The 20,766-nt window shown below is 43.0% G+C and overlaps 1 protein-coding gene across 1 annotated transcript in view; it reads right to left on the reverse strand.

The window, feature by feature from the left end:
• Positions 1–20,766, reverse strand: part of PREX1 (phosphatidylinositol-3,4,5-trisphosphate dependent Rac exchange factor 1) — a 143,224-nt gene that overhangs the window by 90,003 nt on the left and 32,455 nt on the right. The gene's annotated exons all lie outside the window — the stretch shown is intronic.

Genomic DNA, 20,766 nt, shown 5'->3' on the forward strand with positions numbered 1-20,766 from the left:
AATCTAGAAAGAAATTTAGGTATAAAGGTTCATTTCAGTAAATAAGTACTTTTTAATGGCCCTTTTTGCATGAAGGTGTTTTGTTCTTCCATTCAGGATCCTCACAGTCCACTGCTGCAATGAAACCTCGTTGATCTGAGTGCCTTTGCAGCACCTCTGAACCACAAGAGCACAGAGCACAATTTAAGGAAAGAATCTGCTAATTGCGAGTTTGTTCTCACACAAAACAGACTGAAGATGCTGGGTTTTCTCTCAAGTGCTTTTCAAATGGGCCTTGCTGAACTCAACTTGGAGCCCTGACTTCATTAGGGAAAATTAGTTGTTCCCCACCTTCTATTTAGCATAAGTAACACAAGGCGAGGCAGTGAGTTTGCTCATGACCCTCCTCAAAATTCACGTCTACGGCAGATACTTCCTCAAACGTTCAGAAATAGCAAGAGATTTCTTACTAAACAGCAAGGCAGGCAAAGTGTGCCTGCCCTGAGGGAAACGAAAGGGAGAACAGAAACAGGCAGAGATGAGGCAACCGCTCCCCGTGTCCAGGGGGAGCAATAAGTGACAGCACAATCCTGAAAAACCCATTTTCTGAACAGGTGAGTGGAATGCCACGTTGCTCTTAGGAGACAATGAGGCAATTCTGTTCAGTGGCTGGGGACTGATTTGGAACAAGGATCCAGGGATTTAGATGAGCCTAGTATTTTTAGTGTTAAATAAATAAACTGCTTCACACTTGTGCAATCAGTTGTATAAAGCTTCTTGCAAGTTATCTTGTTTCCAAGAAAATGTGCTCACAGTGAAAAATTAAGAGGTGACGTGGACAATGAATTCCAACACTTGACCATCACGAGCACCTTCACCTTGCAACTACAGCACAGGGGCCATGCATCTGTCCCTGACAAGACAGAGTGAAAACCTATGAACAAGAAGTTGCAAATGTAATTTTAATTTCTCTTTTTTTCATCACTTGAATTAGTGTTGCCACTAAATGTGGCTGTTTAAGATAATATCTGCCTCTACACCAAAAAAAACCCCATTGTCTTCAGCAAAGCAGCTTGAAGGTCCTCCTGGGGGAACATGGCCCTACTGAAATATTCTGACCATTTAAAATGAATGTTTGCCAAAGTTCATGTTTTAAGAGCAGGTGCATCCTTGCTCATGTTACTCAATTGTTAGCTTTGAAGCTTGTCATCCTCATACTCTTTTTCTTTCTATCAGATATGCAGTTTGTGAGCTAAAGCTCTACAGAAATGACAGGAAGCAAACACCCTGCATCCCATCCCACATGTGAACTGCAGTCCTCACCTGCACTGAAGTCTGAAAGACAGTGCAATAAATAACCTCCAAATAGCATAACAATGACTGCACAGGGCTATTTATGGAAAATAAATCCCATCACAACCGGGTTTTTCCCCCCCCTTCATAAAAACTAAGTGTGCATTTCTACAGAAAACTAAGTCTTCCAGCATTTCAGCTGTAACCCCCTGACTGCAGGGCCTTCACAGCTCTGGGGATCGAGACACCTTGGCTGGGGGTGAACCTGCTTCAGTTCTGTCACCCCTGGTGTGCTCTGCAGGGCTGGGCACCGCTAGCCAAGACCTACTGGGACAGCTGGACCTTAGAGACACATGAAGAAATTCCTGACCAAATACAGATGCCTGGGTTTCCAACATCTCTTACCGTCCTGGGCAAAAGCCAGCATAGAATGTAGAATACTGGGCCAGGTTCAGGTTTTTTTAGCTGAGAAATTTAAGTTAGAATACTGGAAACCAGAAGCAGCTCCTTTGACATCACTAGCATTACACATGTAAAATGGAGCAAGACTGAAGCAACTGCACTGCTGTTAAAGAGTGTATTACTGTATCTCCTACTGGCAATCAAGTATTCCCTCATTGTTCAGTTACCAGCTGCTATATTAATATTTCTATAAAAACTCATTTTAAATTACCAGTGTCTGAAGAAGGAAGAACTTAAGCATCAGATGAATGCATTATACCGAAATTCCTGCATAGAGGATTTCACCTATGAAGACTAGTTTCTCTAAATTCTCTTAAAACAATAAAGAGCCACAGCTGTGAGAGAGAGCAACTCTGCAAAAAGTAGCTGAGATCTACAGGCAAATTAATTCATCAGCAAACAGCTGAACAGGGACTTGCCTGATAGGCAGAGGTGTTTAGTAAGAGGAAATAGCACCAGAAATATCTTTTATTGCCCTAATTTCAGGCTTCCTGTGTATCAAATTGGCTTTAAAGCCTCAAAGCTTATTGGTACATATTTATTTTTTTTGATCTATCCCCTGATGAGGAACTAAACTATTAGCTAACCAAGATGATTAAAAAATAAAAAAAAGAAAAAAAAAGAAAAAGTCATGCACGTCTTGGAATATCAAACACATTCTCTGCAAATGTGTTGCAGACAGCTCAGGCAGTCTGAGTGGTAGAAGCTCCATCACTGCTACTGCCAAGCAGAAGCTCAAACAGACTCTACTGTACAGTTTTTAAAATGACTCTTCTTCTACAGAGGTTACAGATCTTCCATAATCCTGAGCTATAGACACAAAGTGAGGTGAACTACTTATACCAATCATCTGAGCTCCACAATACTCACTGCACTATTTCTGAAAACAACCAAGAAGATCTTTCTCTTCAGAATTTCGACTCCCATATCCCTGAGGACAACGTCTTTCTTCCTCATATGCTCCAACTCCACCCCCACCCCCCCACTTCCTTCTTTTAAGGAGATTTCTTTTTCATTCGAGTGTTGTCATTTAGAATAACAACCATTTCACACACAACAAAAACATGGGTGTTACAGCAGCACCCTCTCTTCCCACAGCAGACTGCATGACCATTTGCAAAAAAAAGCAGATTTCATCTCAGGTGTAACTGTGAAGACCCTCAGAAAAGAAATGCAGCTTCAGTTGCAAAATCCAGATGTGTCACAGAGGACAGATCCTTTGACCTGAAGCATACTTTCAATGGTATTTTTTATAATTGTACAGCAATAAATACATACATACATATTACAAAACCTCTCCTGATACTGGTGATTTAATAAACATTAACTAAATATGGATCATGGCAATTTGGAACTGCTTCCCCACTTCTTAGTCCGACATATGGTGAATGCTGATCCATACTAAACAAAATATAGGGAAGCATTTAGAAACTCAGCTATTTAAAATTATGTAAGTGTATGTATGAATAAAACACTTGAATAAATAAACTGGATTATTTCTTTAAATACTAGATAAGAGAAACAGCCACTGCTAACATAAGCTACGTGCCTGAGATACTTCCATAAACCTAACTGATTTGTCCTTAGCCAATCCTGAATTTTAAGAGTCATGCAGTTACAACCACATTTGGCTGATTTATCTTACATTTATCTTGCCACTGAGTGTTACACTGTCTGTAACATCAAAGTTAATAAGAAGCAGTCACAAAATACTGGCATTGCACAGCACTGGGATTTTCAGTGGTGCTTGAGGGAGTCAGACATTCCAGTAGCTTTTTACTCACTTTGACTCTCTTGGCCCAGCACAAAACCGTTTCTGTCGACAAATCCCTGTGGCTTAGATGAGGATTCACCCATCTACTCACAGCCCTGAAAGCCTTCCCTGAGCTAGTGATCCACGTTACCACTACAACAGAGCACCGGGCAGGCAACTTCTTTCCATCAAGAGCCAGCCTGGGTGACTGGTTTAGCTCAGAGCACCCTCCTTGCCTGTAGGACTTCCACAGCATCTGCAAATACAAATCCCAGGGCAGTGTTACTGAATGGTGTCTAGAAGTGACCCAGGACTGTCTCTCAGTCACTCGTGGATGCTTATGGACATGGGGGCTGCAAGCTGACACAGGAAAAATTCACGTGCACAGATGTTCTCAGCACGGTGGTGGTCTGGGACTATCACAAGTGAACTGATCCAGCAGCACTTCCCAGAAAAAGTCACTTAGGAAGAAAGCTCCAGAAAGATCCCTGACCACATCTGTATTTCCAGTGTACTGCTGTTTACACTGGAATTCTGCAAGAACAAAGGTCAAACCAAATTCATTCATGCGTTGACTGATGGAGGAAGGTGTAACCAAAGGGAAGTGAGAGTAAAGTATGTTGCAGTGTTTCTCCCTCCAAAGAGAGATCCCTTTCTTAAGGAGGGGTTGTTCTCATTTGAATTACAAAAAACCTTTTGTGAAGTGAAAGACAGGCTGGTGCTGCAGAGGGACCATTGTCTCTTCTCTACCACTGCCCTGACCTCTGCCAGCCCCTCCTCCCCTCAGCCACTAGTATTTGCATCCTCAGGCAGGTCAGAAGATCCCAATTCATTTCAGGGCCCCAAAAGCTTGATTTTTCACCTTTGCTTTCTTTGAAATCCTTCAGGGCTCATTACTATTAATTTCTTCATATGTCCCATACCCTGCCTCTCTTGACTCCTCTTCATCCTCTCCCTCCTGTACAACACTATCTCTGCATCACTTTGAACATTCTCATTATTGTAGGCTTAGGAAAAAACCCTCCTCTTCTTTGCTTAAGCAGCCCTTCTGTGAGCATCTACCCCTGTAAGATTCCAGCCCATTCTAATATCAACAGCAAATGTATTTGTTTGGATTTTCAAAGGAGCTTAAGACAGTTAATTCTCACAAGCCTTTGGAATATTCTCCCTTTTACTGGCCTCTTCATGTCTTTCTCCCTGTACTACAATCATGAGATGATTTTAATCATCTTACTGCACTGTGGCACTCTTCAAAATGCTTTCAGGACACAGTTTGTTTGAACAGTGTGGTTTACTTCATTCCTCTGTTATGTAGCAGAATAAATCCTGACAAGTCTGTGTCTGCTTAGCCTTTACGGTACTTTAACCAAAGTTTGCTTCAGGAGCAAGGGCCCAGTAAAAAAAGTACAAATACTTCAGGATTTGACCCATATTTCTTATTCCTTGTGTTCATAAGGGAGAGATGCCTGCAGACTGCAACCAGTTCTAGATTAGTGAGGGCTCTAACTATTAAGATCCTATCAGCACCAGGGAATGTTTAACCCGGTTTCAGGCTCTTCACAGCTACTCCTTTTTCAAGAGGGACATAGAAGCATCAAAGTGACTAGAAACATCAAGTGGTCTCCAAAAAAAGTAAAATCAAGATGATTAATGTAATTGTAGCAAGAAGTAGAATTTCTTCAATTAATATTTCAAGATTACAAAGCTAAAGAACTTTGATATAAAAAAGATTCTGTTCCTTTTCTACTCTCTTTCCAGTCGTGTTTAATACATTAAACACTAAACAGACAAGACAGAGAAAAACTTAAAATCTAGTACCATTAAAGTCCACAGAATATTTTTCATTAGTTGCAACAGTCTAGGACTTCAACAGTGCTATTCAATCAGCAGGAAGGAATAAGGATCACAGAGAACAGAGAAAAGCTTAAAAGATGTTGAATCTTGTCTTGCATACTCAGTTTCTGAATATGTGTAATGAGTTGAACGTTTCAGAGCCCCAAAGCTAATAATGTTACTTTAAGTGAATGGTCAGGCAAACAGAACTGCCCAAATGTGCAGGGGTGTAAATCCACATAACTTCACTGATGGGAGCAGACCCACCTGACAACCTGGCTCTAAGCTGTAAACTGAGTTTACATGATGATATGGAATAATACCAACTTTCAAGCTTAGCCTGAATCTCTGAGCTAGCTGAAGCAGCTCAATTCAGCTGACTGCCATCAGGTTCACTGACACTTGCCCTAAATTACATGTGAATCTACACTGGGCCCAAGTGCCACGATCTCAGGTGACCCATAAACTTGATCTACACTGCAAACACGTAACAAAATCCCAGGATCTTATTTCCCTAGGAACACTTTATCTATGCCCTGCTGATACATACTTAAGAGTCTCATGAGCCAGTTCAGCATCAGGCTTTGGACCTAAATATTGAAATTGCTTCCCCAGGTAATGCCTGCCTGGCCTCACCTCCCATGGATACAAGAGACTAACAAGCTGAGCCAACAGCATTCCATGTGCCAGGGTACACCTGCTGGGTGTCTATCAGGTTAGGGACCAAATCAAATGCACATATAAAGTATTATTTGTGTTTGATTCTTAAGTTTAAAAGGACCCAAGAGTGCAAAATGACTCAACAGAATTGTACCTTCCTAACTGATAAAAATCAGAGCTACAAAAGAACCAATTAAAATGTCAAAACCCAACAGTTCACCTTAGAGAGGGCCTCAGAACTATTTGCATCAGATCTCCTTATGCACTCACAGGATTCCTATTAATTAGTGCTCATAACTGAGGTAATATGGGGAGCACTGAAATCCATAGGTGCCTTATCTGGAAAACTAGCTTTGGAATTGGCAGGAACTACTAGAAATGTCAATGAATCTCTCAATTTTCAGCATATTGGCCACCAGATTTTAAGCAGCAAGCAGTAATAATTGCACCTGTATCCAGGTATATGAGATACATGTGCAGTGATGGCTCAAGGGACTTGAATTCCCAAGTTATTTCTAGTTTAGAAGACTCTCCTGGAACCTGCCTGTGCAGCAGCCACAGCCAGCTCCCCTCAGGCCCCTCACACACATCAGCACCTGCACAGCTGGGGCTGCACATTGCTACACAACCTCCTTCATCACCAGCAACTGGGGCAACACACAAGCCTCGGCATTCCTGCCCTCTGGAGCCTGAAATTTCCCGCTGGGAGAAATCTGCCTGAGTGCCTGTGGTCTGACAATGGGGAGGGCAGCTCTCCACACAGGCACTGCAAATCCACACACGGCCGGGAGGCTTCGGGGTTCTCACCACTGAGTGGATCCCAGCAGGGGAAAAGGGAACTCTGATTTCCCTGAGCCTTTGCTTTTAAAGGCAGGATGGGCTGATGTTTATGGAAACGGGTCTCTCCCCATCTCCTGTGGTTCGTGCAGCCTGAGCTGCTCTTGCAAAGCAAACAGCACATCAGGCTCTCCTGGCTATGAATTCTCACACCTCATAAAACCAGCAGTGAGGGCAGGTCTACTTGTGAGCTAAAGGATTAACCTTGTACAGGTAAATGGAAAGGAAATGAAACCCAAGAAGGACAACGACCTGAATGTTCATCTTCCCCACACAGAGGCCACAAGGCAGTGTGACACATCCCACCCCCACCCACCAAAATCATAGTCCCCAAATTATTGTCTTTATACAAACTGCAGGATAGGTCACACTACATGTCTTCTCAGAAAAGAAAGTAGCTGTTTACAGAAATATCCATTTCTATATTTTGACTACATAGTAAATATTTGTCTATATTGCAATTTTGTAATTCACAAAAGAATAATGCTGTAAACAAGAATGAAAGGTCCTTGGCCTCTGATCAGACCACCAACTTCTCTATAAGTACAGGGAATAAGTTTGCAAAAAGTTTGCTGGGGTTTTAACCCAGCATTTAATGTATCTTTTCTATCCAAGCACTCAGGTTTTTTCACTCAACTTTAATTCAAAGGAAACCCAGGGAATTTTGTCTGGTTTCAGCTACACTGTAATTCCAACATTTTACTGATCTAACTAGTCAAAAAAGCTGCTAATTTAGAGCTGGGTCTGGGTGGTTTTTTTGAAAGCATCAATGCATTTATACTTCCTCCCACAGGAAAGAAAGGAACACAGCTTCTGAGCTGCCACTTTGCATGTGCTTTACCTCACCCTGCACACACAGACACACGGGCTGCACAATACAGCTGCACCTCACAAAGTCTGCCTTGATGGATTTGCAATTATTTACACACAAAAAAAGAGGGGGGGGGGAAGAAATAGCATCTTTCACATGGTGGTTTAAAAGAGGAATTAGACAAATTAACGTCACAAGCATATTTTCATCACTACCCCTGAGCAGGAACAAACCCTTTGGCTGATGAAGAGCTGCTTGCTGAAGGTACAGCAGCTGATCTGAGCTAGTTTTCCTAACCAAGCCCAAGCTAACAACATCTGCACCATTTTAAAGTGGGCACCACCTGAGTGTAGCTGCTCATGGGGATGGCACACAGTTTTCCAGCCAGCTTTCCTATGCTGGAATACAATAGTAAACACAGACCATATGGGACAAACAGGCAGGAGAAAATGCTCCATTAATTATGAAATATAATGCCAAAAATTTAACAAAAACAAAAATTTTCCCTGAAGGCAGACAATGTAATTTATGGGCCTTGGTTTTGTTTTTTTTTCTTCTCTTTCCCAAACAGCTCTAGAGCCCTAAACCCCACTGCAGAGTGGTCTGGGGCCAACCTCTGGCCACAGCGATCTCAGAAACATCCTCAGAAGGCTTATTCATGTCAGGGGTCCCACCCAGCTTTACACATCTAGAATATTTGGACTATTCAAAAATGCAGTTTGGGGTGCCCAGCCAGACCTAAATTCTTCACTGCACCCAAGAGTCAATGGTAACCTGTCACATTCCCTCTTGGACAAGTGGAAAATTATGCCATTTTGTCAGGTCAAAGAGCTAGACAAGTAGAGTCTAAAAATACTGCCTGTCCCACTGCCCCAAGCCAGACCAGAGTCGGGGTTCATAGGTCCCCTTCACATACATTTGGGTTATTGTGACAGACAGAAGAAAAGCTCCCTCTCACTGGGGCATTCCTTCTCTGCACACACGTTCTTGCAGAACACAATCATATCACACACAGTCTTAAAGCCCAGCTTCCTGTGAATCAGAGCAAAGAATCAGCCCATTATATTTTAAACATAAAGGGGAAGTTGAGCAGAGTGGAGCTTGCTGCAGCCCCTGAGCTGACGGGCTCCAGCAGCCTGGCTGCCCTCCCCAGCCTTCCCAGGGCCTCCAGCTCGCCTGGAGTGTTCACAAGGACGTGCTGGTCCTGCCTGGGCATGGACAGGGCTCTGTAACTCCAGGCTGCATGAAAAGGCAGCTCCACTTGGAGCTACTCTGAGCTGATGGGTCAGATGTTCTGGGCTGTGTTAGGAGGGTGGCGTTGAAAGCGAACTAGCAGTTGTGTTTCTAATCTATGCACATTCTAGAGCAAAGCTAAAAACATGGCTTTCTTTACTGAGGTGCAAATAGATGGGAAATCTAAAAAGGAATTACTAAAATTTTCATTTTCCTTGAAGGGGCTTTGTGATCAAAACAGTTTGTTCAAAGTATTATGATGTTTTTAAATTAAAAACAGATGACATTTGAGTTCCCTTCAACTGAAGTCAACTGAGTTATGTTGCTGGGAGATGTGATCTCTCCGATCCAATTCCTGTTTCTGCAACCTGCCCTTTTCTCAGTACAGCCACAGCTTTCTCCCCTGGATTGCAACAACAATTATTAAAGCAGCTTGGAGACCTATCACCAGGACAGTCATCTGGAAATTGGAACAACTGTTTTTAATACAGGTATCATAGAATCATAGAATCAGCTGGGTTGGAAGGGACCTCCAAGATCATCAAGTCCAACCCTTGATCCACTACCGCTGCAGTTACTAGACCATGGCACTCAGTGCCACATCCAGTCTCTTTTTAAAAATCTCCAGGGATGGAGAATCCACCACTTCCCTGGGCAGCCCATAGGTACCTCCTATGTGCAGACCTGCAGCCAGGATCAGGTATGACTTTGGCAAGCACCCTGCTAAAAAAAGGACAACAACCACACTGCCTACGTGCCAGTGCACTGGCTGGTGCATTTAGCAGGCCGTTCATTCAGGCTGCTCATTCCCTTCTCCAGCATTTTCCCCTCAGCTGCCTTTTCATTAGAGGCTAAATAGTAGCACCTACTGTCTAGCAAAGAAATTCCCACAAGGAGTTCCCTTTGGAGCCAATGCCCCCACCAGGGCAGCAGCTCCCTATCCAAGCCCATCGCCAGTCACTTCAGACACCGCTGGCACTCCTTCCCCAAGGACCCATCTCTCATAGTCCACAGAACAAACCTCTAAATATGCTGCCAAAGCCCAGGTCTGTGCTGGGCCAAAGCAAATAGCTTGTTTCACACCTCATCCACCACATTGACACACTGGATTGAATTTGGCCTTTGCGAGAGTCCCAACCACATCTGTGAACTCAGCTGATTGCCAGTTACTGAGTGCTCACACATAGCAGGGCTTTTATTTGTAGTAAAATATTTAGAGTGGAAAAACACCCCAGACTTTAATAAAAGAAACACTCTTAGATTGCCAGTGACTTGTGGTGCATCTATTCAGATGCTCAGAATTCCCTACACAAATAAAGCTGGAATTCAAGTTCTACCAATTAAATAAACGTGTTTTAACTCAGTTTTGTATTAAAACAGTAACCAATTTTACTTATACAAAGTAAAGTGTGAAGTTCTGGATTCTAAGTGGTCTCTATTTGTGGATGTCTTTTCACACAGTTACTCTCCCTAAATAGCTGACTGTTCAGAGAAAAAACACACCAATTTGCACACATAAGCACAACTGCATAAGCCAACTTAAAGGCAAAACACACAACTGCATTTAGACATCAAAGTTGTAAATGCTGATCATTCCCATAGAATGCAAGAGATCTACAAGCTTTTCAGGAGTAAGTGTTTATAAAATTTACTCTGAAAGCTTATAGAGGCAGTATCTTCTCTAGTGAAATGTTTCAGTCTTCTTTGTACAGTGAAGATCCCAACAAAAGAATTTTGGATGCTCTATCAACTGTCATGTCAACACAGGGCCCTTTAACAAAACCTTTTTCATTTGAGCCATGTACCAAATTAAGGAACTGTGATACACTATAGATGGTGGACAAAGCAAAAACAAGAGGAAAACTGGAACTGCAACTCTTCCTTCTCTCTTAACAGCCCAAGCAGAGTGGGCTGCTCTCCATACCCTGGGAATCACTCCTCTGAACCGGGAAGAGCCCACCTTGTGTTTCGATATATTGACACTGAAAGCTGTCCCGTGCTTTTCTCCAGCCTAGGGACTAAGGAAGCAATAAGAGACAGAAATCAGGATGCAATTCCACAGGCAATTACACCAACCAAAGCCACAGAAGTGCACTCATTTCCTTACAGCAACCTGAGCTTCCTGCCCTCTCCCACCTGAGCATTCCTACTAATACCTGGAACAGTCTGACACAAACCAGAGCTGTTTAAGCTACTGTACCCACAGCTGTCTTTGCACTTTCTAAACCTTACCCCAGAGAGCTCAATCTCCCACTAGAACACACTAAACTACTCAAGTTATGCTGGGGGGAACAGCGAGGATGGGGCTGCAAGGCTTGGTGTAAACTGGAGTTTAGATTTACATCCTCTCTTTGAAGCCCAGTATGGCACAGTGGAGGGGACAGCTGACCATTCTGCATCCATCAGCAACAAGCAGGGGAGAACTGGTTCCACTAATGTAATGTGTATGCCTTTGGACTATAAAGTAAATCACAGAGGCTCAAGGGTCTCACTGTCACATCCTGTGGCTAACACCCTGCTGGTGTGTCCTTCAGCAGAAGTGTTAACTGAGTGGCAAATACATGTAAGTAAGATGCATGTCTTGATAACCAGGGGAGGGAAGGCACGGGGTTTTTCTCGGTCATTTTCAAAAGCAAAAACATGTGACTTCAGTGTCAAGCCTTTTCCATCTATCCTCTTGGGTACAGAGAGCTGCTTTCATTTCAACAGGTTTTTTTTCCTTTTAAAATGGCAGCCTGCTTGCCCTTAAACCAAGAGCAGTAACACGCAGTTCAGCAGTGATGAAGGTACAAACAAAACACATTATCAGCCTCTCAGCAATTTAAGGACCTTCCTTGTACTTAATTAACTTCCCATTTTACTTCATAAAGCGCCACCCATTTTATTTTCCCTGTTGGTTTTTTTCCCCCCCCAAAGAGTACACTAGGCTTCTCAACTTTGAGACATGTCTCACTTTGATTCTGTTAAGCTGGAGCATAAAGCTGTGGACAAAGAGGCAACAACTCCTGATGGATGCTTCCTGCTTTCCACATTTAAGCACATAAAAGACTTAGAAACATAATTCAGGTCTTGCCTACACTGAGGGATGGGTTTCAGTGGCAGCCAGACTGAAGCACCCTTCTTGCTTTACCCTCATGTATCCAGGACACACTGCTGCAAGTCTCAGTGGGCACTGAAGCAGCTTCACCTGGTTTTGTTGGGAAGACAACACAGGCAGGAACTTGTGCCACTCTGCAAAGGTCTGCACTGGTGCAGCTCCGTGCCTGCTCAGCACTGGCTGTGAGCTGGGCAAAGCCACGGCCCCGGCGTGGCCAAAGGCACAACTTGTGCTGGGTGTCTTGGCAGAAAAGCTTAGGAGACTCCCTGCTAGTCTTCCAGATAGGAAGCAGAAGTGAAGCAAAACCAGAAATAACAAAAAAAATCGCCAGGGCAAATTAACTGAACTTTGACAAACCAATACAAAGCTGTGACACCAACACCCCTGCCAAGCCCAAAGCAGCTGTGCCAAAGCACAGGGCCTTGCTCTTGCTGTCGGCCACGAGGGACTGAACCAGGCAATACAAACACCCATGCGAGACACCGAGAAACCACAGCAGGAAGTAATAAGCATAGGATGTCATGAAAAGTCTCTATATTTATTTTATCTATTCTTTAATTCTCCTCCAAAAAGCTTAGAACCTCCTTTAGGGCAATGCTGCTCTGAAGAAGCCTCACAACTGGGAACACTTGAGCACTGTAGCTGAGTGCCTGTGTAAGATTTGGTTCAGATGCTCGCTATCTTTTCAGTTTTAATAGAAAATACGGTTTGCCATGTTATTAGTGCCTCTAGATTTGAGTGGAACCTGCAAGCATTGCAATCCCTTCATAGATATATACATATATACACCTGGCAAGGTGGCTGGATTTTTTCTTCTGACTTTTTTTTTCTCCCCTAGTAGGACATTCCTCGAGGCCATGCAAGATACCTCAACAGGAAAGGGCTGCTCCCTGCTCTAAGACCTTTGCAGTGAGTCCTGGCTCTCTCCTGGGAGCAATCCAAACATTTGCTGGCTTCACTTACTGCTCTAGAAAGCAACAGAAGACAAGATGCAATTACCCACGAGTCTATATGCTACTTCTTGTTTTATTACTTCTAGCAACTGGAGCAGAAAACAGTAAAAGCAAAGCATTTTATTACTGCTTGCTAGGTACAGAACCTGCACAGGGCCTCTTTATTTATTGAATACCTCTGTAAAGCTGTGCATGACCATATGGTTTGACACAGACCACGGGAATCACTCCCTGCTCACTGTATTGACTCTCAGCTGGTTGCTCTCCCATCACTAGCACCATATAATAAAGGATCAATCTCTGTTTCAAACCACATGCTGATTTGAACAGGCATAATTCTGCAGAATTAGGAAGTGTTGACCTCAGCCTTAAAGGTGATAGGTCCCTTCCTACTGATGGGATTTCTGGCTCATTATCACAGTGCTAATTTGCATAGCTTTGATCACAAAGCTCCCATCAATTACTGATGGAGAGGCAGGCTGGCACCTCATCTTTACCTCAGCCCTTGCCCTGGAGCTGCCAGCAATGCTTCTAATCACAGAACTGTCACAAACCAACTCCATCTTCAGGGCAGAACTCTTAAAAGAACGAACCATGCATGCAGGGATGCCAGAAATCTTCTGAGATGTAACCCATGGCCCTGGATCCAAGGTCCTCCTGTGCATTACAGTGCTGCTGGCACTTCATACAGGAGGCAACAACTGTTCAGAATCTAGATGATTAATTATAGTCCCATACTTACAAAACCTCCCCATTATCCTAGCAGTGCCTTCAAAATCCATTGCTTTTAATTTAAATAATATAACATTACTACTATAACAAATAACATCAAGCCTTATTACCCAAATGAAGTAGAATAACTTCTAGGAAATGCCTTTCTTCCATGATAGATGTTGAGATTATTTATTTTCTAGCTATTTTATTTAATTTGTGATGTCTGAATGCTAAAGAAACAAAATAACCACAGGGTTACTTCAGGAAAATCTGTGCTATTTGGATTTGTTATCTTTCCTACAAAAGCTTAATAAATCACCTCTAATTTGCAAGGGAAGGGTGGTGTGGTTCAAGCAAATTCTATGCAAAATTAGAATATTTCAAACCACTCTAAAACAAATAGAACATTGATCACATTAAAATAGGTAGAAACTAAGTCTTTTCAGGTAATTGTGACAAGAACTTTCACCAGAAACTGGGTAACGAAGTTTAAAAAAAAATCATAGTACAGCTAATCATGGACAAAGACACGTTACAGACACTGAAACCCACTCAAAAAAGCTTCCTGACACCTATATATGCGTTTCCCCGTTATCCAAAAGGGTCTGGTAAAAGGAGGTACAGCACAAGGGACAATTTCCTTCCCAGAATTCAAACTTCTTTCCTTCAGCCTTCTCCAGAAACAGGAGAAGGAACAATAGAGAATGCGGGTGAAGGAGGGAGGCAGACCTGTGAAGAAGTGAGGTGTGTGAACAGAAGGACACCTTTTCCTTCCAAGTTTTCACAAGCTGCCCTGGCAGAAGACAGCACTGGAGTGCTAATGAGCCTGAGCCTCAGGGCAGCAACTGCAGAGAACCTTTACTTAAAATTCAGAATCTGGCTGAATGCTGTCTCTGAAATGATTCACTAATTTTGACCTAAGCCAGAATTAAATGCTGTCTTTGACATGGTAAAATAAGTGAGCACGGCCCAGGAACGTACTCACATACCTTGCCAACACTTCTATGCTCCATTGTTTCTTTTCTCATTCTTTGATAAACCCAATTATAACACCTTGCTTTTCCATCTAAGACACGCAGATGTTTTGTTCCAGTTTAGTGAGAAGAAAGCAAATTAATCACTTCTATGTCAGGAGGTGGCTGTCCTTCTAACAGGTCAGTCATTTCCCCAGGCCTCTCGAGGACAAGGAACACAACCCTGGCTCTGTGGTGTCGGTTCATGGAGGTCTCTCTACAGACAGCAGACATGCCTGACTGCTCTACATCTTCTGGTTCACACTGCTCCAAGACATGCTCTTAGGTTTAGGATCTGGCAGGCTTTGCTCCTCTTGGGCTTGGTGCCTCTGCATTAGGATCTCCAAATTTCATGCTAAGCACTCACCACCCACCTCTGTCTCAGAAAGACATCTAACATGGGAACTCCCTGTTGGTAAGGCCCAACTTGCATGTCAGGCCACCAGTGCAACTTACAGCTGGTTCAAAAGGAGTTTGATTTTATAAAAAGCAGAATACCTGTGGCTTTTACCAATGCTTAATTTTTTTATATTAAAAAAGTACACATCTTCAGCTCCTCTAACCCTCTCTACACCTTCCCTCTCTTCAGTATCCAAGATTTTTGTTTGGGTAAAGAATTTCATGGGAAGTGTACAGACTTTTTTCTCACTTGCTTCTCTCCTGAGAGTCCAGCTTATTCTTACTTTTGTGTTTCTTGTGTATTGTTTCTAGAGACTTCAGCTTCTTAAATCAACATAACTAGCCCAACAGAAGGGAATTACTTCATCCCTGCCAGAACACAGGGGATTGTTTAGAGCAAAATATTTTTGCATTGATGAAAAGTCATTGTCTTTCCGGATTAATTTTTATTGTTCTCTAGTCACAATCTATTCATTGTTGTTAAATTTAAACACAGAATGATAAACTAGGAATGCCTGAATTTAAATCCCACCAATAAAAAGTTGCAACTTATAACCTGGAGTAATTCATCTACAGCCTGCAGTAAATCACTTCAACTTCTCCCCTGGTATTTCTTCATTTGCAAAACAGAAACAGCATCATTTGTCTCCATCCTTGCTGTGAAAACATAAATAATGCACAGATCTAGACAAACCTATCCATCCTATCTCTCAGAGTGGCGAGGAGTAGTTCTTGAGGAAAAAAATGCAAGAGAGCAGCAGGTCCACCTCCTTCTTATGCTGGGGACCCCAGAGCTGGACACATTACTCCAGGTGGGGTCTCGGGAGAGCAGAATAGAAAACTCACACCCCAACCATGGACAAAGCGTCAAAATTTTCATTATTTCCAGCTGCCCACAGAAAGCCTCATCAGCTTCCTCCTCCTGATCAGGTGGGCTATAGTAAACACCCACACAACAGTGTCACCCATATCAGCCTGTCCTTTAAGTCTCACCCATAAACTCTCAAGTCATTCATCCGTCCCTGGATAGAGCTCAACACATTCCAGTTGCTCTCTCACCCAAAGAGCAGTTCCACCACCTCACCTCTGCCCTGTCCTTTTTGAAAAGCACGTGGCCACCCCTGACAACATTTCAGTGTGAGCTGTCCCCCCACGTCTCTGTCACTGCAATGAGATCACGGCCCTGCGACTGCACAGAGATTTCCAGCTCTTCCTGTTTATTCCCAGTGCTGCCCATTTGTGTCCAGGTACTTCAGAGCTGGGAAACAAGCAACCAGGTCCCCTTGAAGGGGTGTAAGAGGATTCATCACACACCCTCGAGGTGGTTTGCCCGTGGAGAGGCAGCCAAGGAACATCTCTCGCTGCACCGGCTGGCATGGCCCACTCCCAGGAGGGAGCAACGGCACAAGCATTGCCACCTTGGACCCCACTGCCCCCTGTGCTTCTGTTTGTTTATTTGTACACAAGTCTGCACTTGTTTAAACACTTTACTGAACCAAAACTATGTTTCAGTGCTTAGAGTGCTGAGGAAGCAAAGGCTAATGCTCTGCAAGGGCTGAGGTTTACCACAGCACTGACCTGACTCTGACAAATGCTGGACAAGTGGCAGGAAAGAACAGTTACCCCTGAGGCCAGACTGAGCTGAAGAATCACTTGTACTTTACGTGAAAATGAAGAGGTATTGGATTTTTCAAATGTGGGCAAAGGACAGTATTTTGATCTTGCTGATTGAAAGGGATTCAGTTAAGCAGGTGCAAACCTCTGTGCAGATGCTGCGATTTCTGTGGAAGTATCTTAGATCAGGTTAGTTTGAAACTGCTCCCAGTTGATCTAAGCTGAACTGCAAACAACCACTGCTAAAAGAGGTTTGCACATGAGTAGCAATGTGGTTTAAAATCACTTCTCAGGTTACATGGCCGCAGCTGCTTGCGTAAACAAGGACTGAAGTGACAGCGTGCACATAAGGAGAAAGAGTGGCAGCAAGGTTGGGAGGAAACAATTCAGGGAAGACATGAATACTTTCTCATACAGGGCTATATGAAAATAATAAAAGAAGTCACAGCCCAGCTCTACCCATCTTTTCAATGCCTGCTGCAGGTCACAATGAGAGCACCAAAAAGCATAAGCCTTTGTCAGGCTGATATTTGCATAACACTACCAACAGTTCCTTTGAGTCAAGCTCCTGCTCAAGGCCCAGCTTCATGGCTTGGAGTAACCCACTTGTGCGTGCTGACTGCAGCAATGATGGCTCCTGAGGAGCTCCCATTCTAAAAAGCCCCATGAAGGTTCTATTTACAGGGTGAAATCTGGAAAGGCATTTTCTACAGGATATGTGATTTTACTGCTCAGGTATCGAGGGTGACACTGATGTCACACAGCAACACAGGGCTGGATTCCAGCCCTCGCTCTCTGATTTCAACTGACACTACCTACAAAGTCCAGCAGAAAAAACAAAGCTGCTTTCTCTTTCTTCCAAAGCTCTTTTGTTATTCACTAAGGACCACATGCTCAGAGAGTTAAAAAAGGATGCTGTCCTAAAAACTAAAGATTCATGAAGTTATTAAGCTGTCTCTCCCAAATCTCCAGCATTCTCGGGATTTGGGGCATTTAACTAACAAAATGACAACAATCAGACATACTTGACTGGCTTTGGACATTTACCTGGAACCTGAAAGTACCAAAAGTAAGGTCTCATCACTGTGCCTGGTAGTTCAGCAGCCCTCCCAAGCCAGAGGGGCAATGACATGAGCAGACTGTAACTCCAGGACCCCCGAGAGCCTCCGAAGTTGTTGTCCCATTAAACTGCCCTCTTCGGTATCACCCACTAAGAGGAAATACGAGGAGCTGAAAGCCTCCCTCACAAAGAAAGATAGGCTCAGTTACCAAAGTGTCACATGGCAACATAAGCTGTCACTGACCCAGAAGCATCAATTTTACATTGCAGTAGCTACACTGAGCCAGTCACCGAGCCTGAGGTAAGCCTCCCATCACAAGTGATATTCCTTGCAGTCCTTCTGCACCACAGCCGTTCCCTGACAGCTTGCATTTCTCTCTAATTCCGAAGTCTTATCAACAAAAATGCACTTCTAACTTTGGTACCCACAAAAGAAGCCACAGGAAATCTGACTATTAAATGCAAGCAAAATTATCAGTGCTGGGAGTACTTAAAAGAAGAAGTGTGCACGATATTTAAATTTCGTTATAAATAAGATGAGCAACTGATCAGCACAGGTGTCTCTAGAAAAATCAAGTGTTATAAGTCATTCTGATAAATCAAACCCGAGACATGCAAAACAATCCAGGGATTTTTAATCATAACATAAATCAGATGACAGAATGTTGGTCAAATGCTCACAAATCTCCTAATTATTGCAGTACAGTGAATGTAAAAGAACACTGAAATCAAGAAAAAATGTTGCAGGCAACCAATACAAGAACACAGAATTGGAATGATTAAGGTCTGTGTGTTCCTAAGGAAACCAGCCACCTCTCACCCCCTCCCTTTCATTAACATCTCCCAGAAAAATGTCAGCTCCGAGCTCTCCCCAAAGCATTCAGCACTTGAATGTTGGAAACATGCCTAGAAAGTTGAGTTCATTTCTGATGCGCCGGGTTTCCTTCCCTGGAGGCTTTGGATTTGCCTGTACATAAGGAATTTCAGTGCACTGTGAGGATACTGTAGCAGAAGGAGAGGACTGGGGACTTTACATCACCGCCTTCCACAGCAGGCAAGGAGCAAAGTCCCTGTGACCCAGTGACAGTGCAATAGCCAGAGGCTCCAGGCTTTCCCTGAGCAGTTCCCTGTCCTGGCCCCAAACCAAGGCTTCCCACGTTCTGTTGTCCTAGTTACTACACAAGGACTACAACACATTATAGTTCTGTGCATCAATTATCTGCAGCAATAACTCTGATTTTGCCAAACATAAATACTGTGCTTGAAAAAGAAACCACGGCCTGAACAGACAGAGCATCATGTTGCAAAAGCCTTCAGAGCTGTAGCTCCTGGACAGCCTCGACCTGTAACCCATGTCCACAATGAGCAAAAGGAACGTTGATTAATCCTCAGTGTTAGAACCCACTCCTCTCATAATTGGAGCCAGCCAATTAGTCCTGATTTGGGATGAGAGGACTTGCTGAAATATTTGAAGTTATCATATAAGAGGATCAATCTGAATTTCAAACAGCTCTGCACGTAAGATACTCCGTGGCTTCCTAGCAATGAGAAATACAAACTTCCACACACGTGGGATTCTCAGTTTTATCCATTCATCTTGAAAATAAATCTGACTTGTCGAGGCACAAAGCCCTACTTATTCTTCTGCCTAGTAGAGAAGACAATTTTGGGGGAAAACCAATTAAAAATACATATAAGCAGCAGCCCTTAGGGTGAATGCATTCAAAGCTATCCAGTGTAACTGCACTTAAAATGCACTTAAAAAGAAATTTGGATTGATTTATAGTTATAATCTGGGATTCTATTAAGAGCTTTGCTTTGTATTGATGCGACTAATGACCAAAGTTCTTGTAATAAGCAAATGCAGCTGCCCTTGACAATGGACAAGTCTCTGGGGAGGAGATGAGGATTGCATAATGAAGTTAATGAGGTTAACGTTGTATGAAACTTCAATTCTGTAAAACAAGCAGTGGAGGACACAATGTTTTGAAGAGGATCTGCATGACAGCACATACCATCTCTCAGTAAGTGCTATAGAATGCTTTCATAATTAAAAACATTTTCAGGCCGCACGTTTCACAAGAAGATACTTTTTTTTTAATAAATATGAAACTAGTACAAACTTTTCCATTACGTATTTTTTACTCTGAAAGGGTCTTCTCTCAACAACAATAAGACTGTCCAATGCATATATATAAGCATTCCCTATGCACTTAAGAAGTGAAGACTATTTTCAAGATGTAAACCTTGTTTCCATCATAACAAAAATACTGAAAGTCAGTATTAATGATGACCTGTAAATTTTATTCTTTACTACTCAAAGCTGTACTAATCGAGAAACAAATATTAACACAGAAACAAGGGATTATACCAGCAGTTTCCAAAACAGAAAATTAACTTTCACTTGCTCCAATCAACTTCAGAAATCCATCTAATTTTCCATTATCCTGATAATGCATTTTCCCAGTGACACCCGTGATACCTGCTGGACACCAAATTGCTCTGAAACTCAGGTGGCTACTTGGATAGATCCTGGATGTTTTTCCTTTCTAATATGGAACACCTCGTATGACTTTGCTTCCACTGAGTTGGGTTACATGATCCACTGCCTTCTGAACAGCTGCACCAGGGCCACTTTTGCTGGGGGATGAGAAAGCCAGCACAAGAAATCAGCTGCTTTCAGCTCCTACTGCCTTGGGAGTGGAAGCACGTTGGACATTGGAATACACCACCCAAATAACTGGACCAGACTTCATTCAGAAATAGATGGTAACATCTCCACATGATGGTACCATGGAGATGCTGCTCACTGTAAATTCTGCAGGTAAGTCCTCCCTTTCTTTCATATCTAAGGAAAATTGTTTACACAGCTGCCATCATCAGCAGAACTGCACAAGCATACTGTCATCTTCTGTCAATGACTGTCAGACTCTGGTAGCCAAGACAAGCAGCTTTATACCACAGCAATCAGCTGATCTCCCTGGCACCCTCCAAGTACAGCAAACCTTCAGGGATATTTTGTAGCATCATTTATCCAACACTCTACTTTGATTTC

Source organism: Lepidothrix coronata, unplaced genomic scaffold, assembly GCF_001604755.1.
Source record: "Lepidothrix coronata isolate B3197 unplaced genomic scaffold, Lepidothrix_coronata-1.0 Scaffold201, whole genome shotgun sequence".
Lineage (NCBI taxonomy): Eukaryota > Metazoa > Chordata > Aves > Passeriformes > Pipridae > Lepidothrix > Lepidothrix coronata.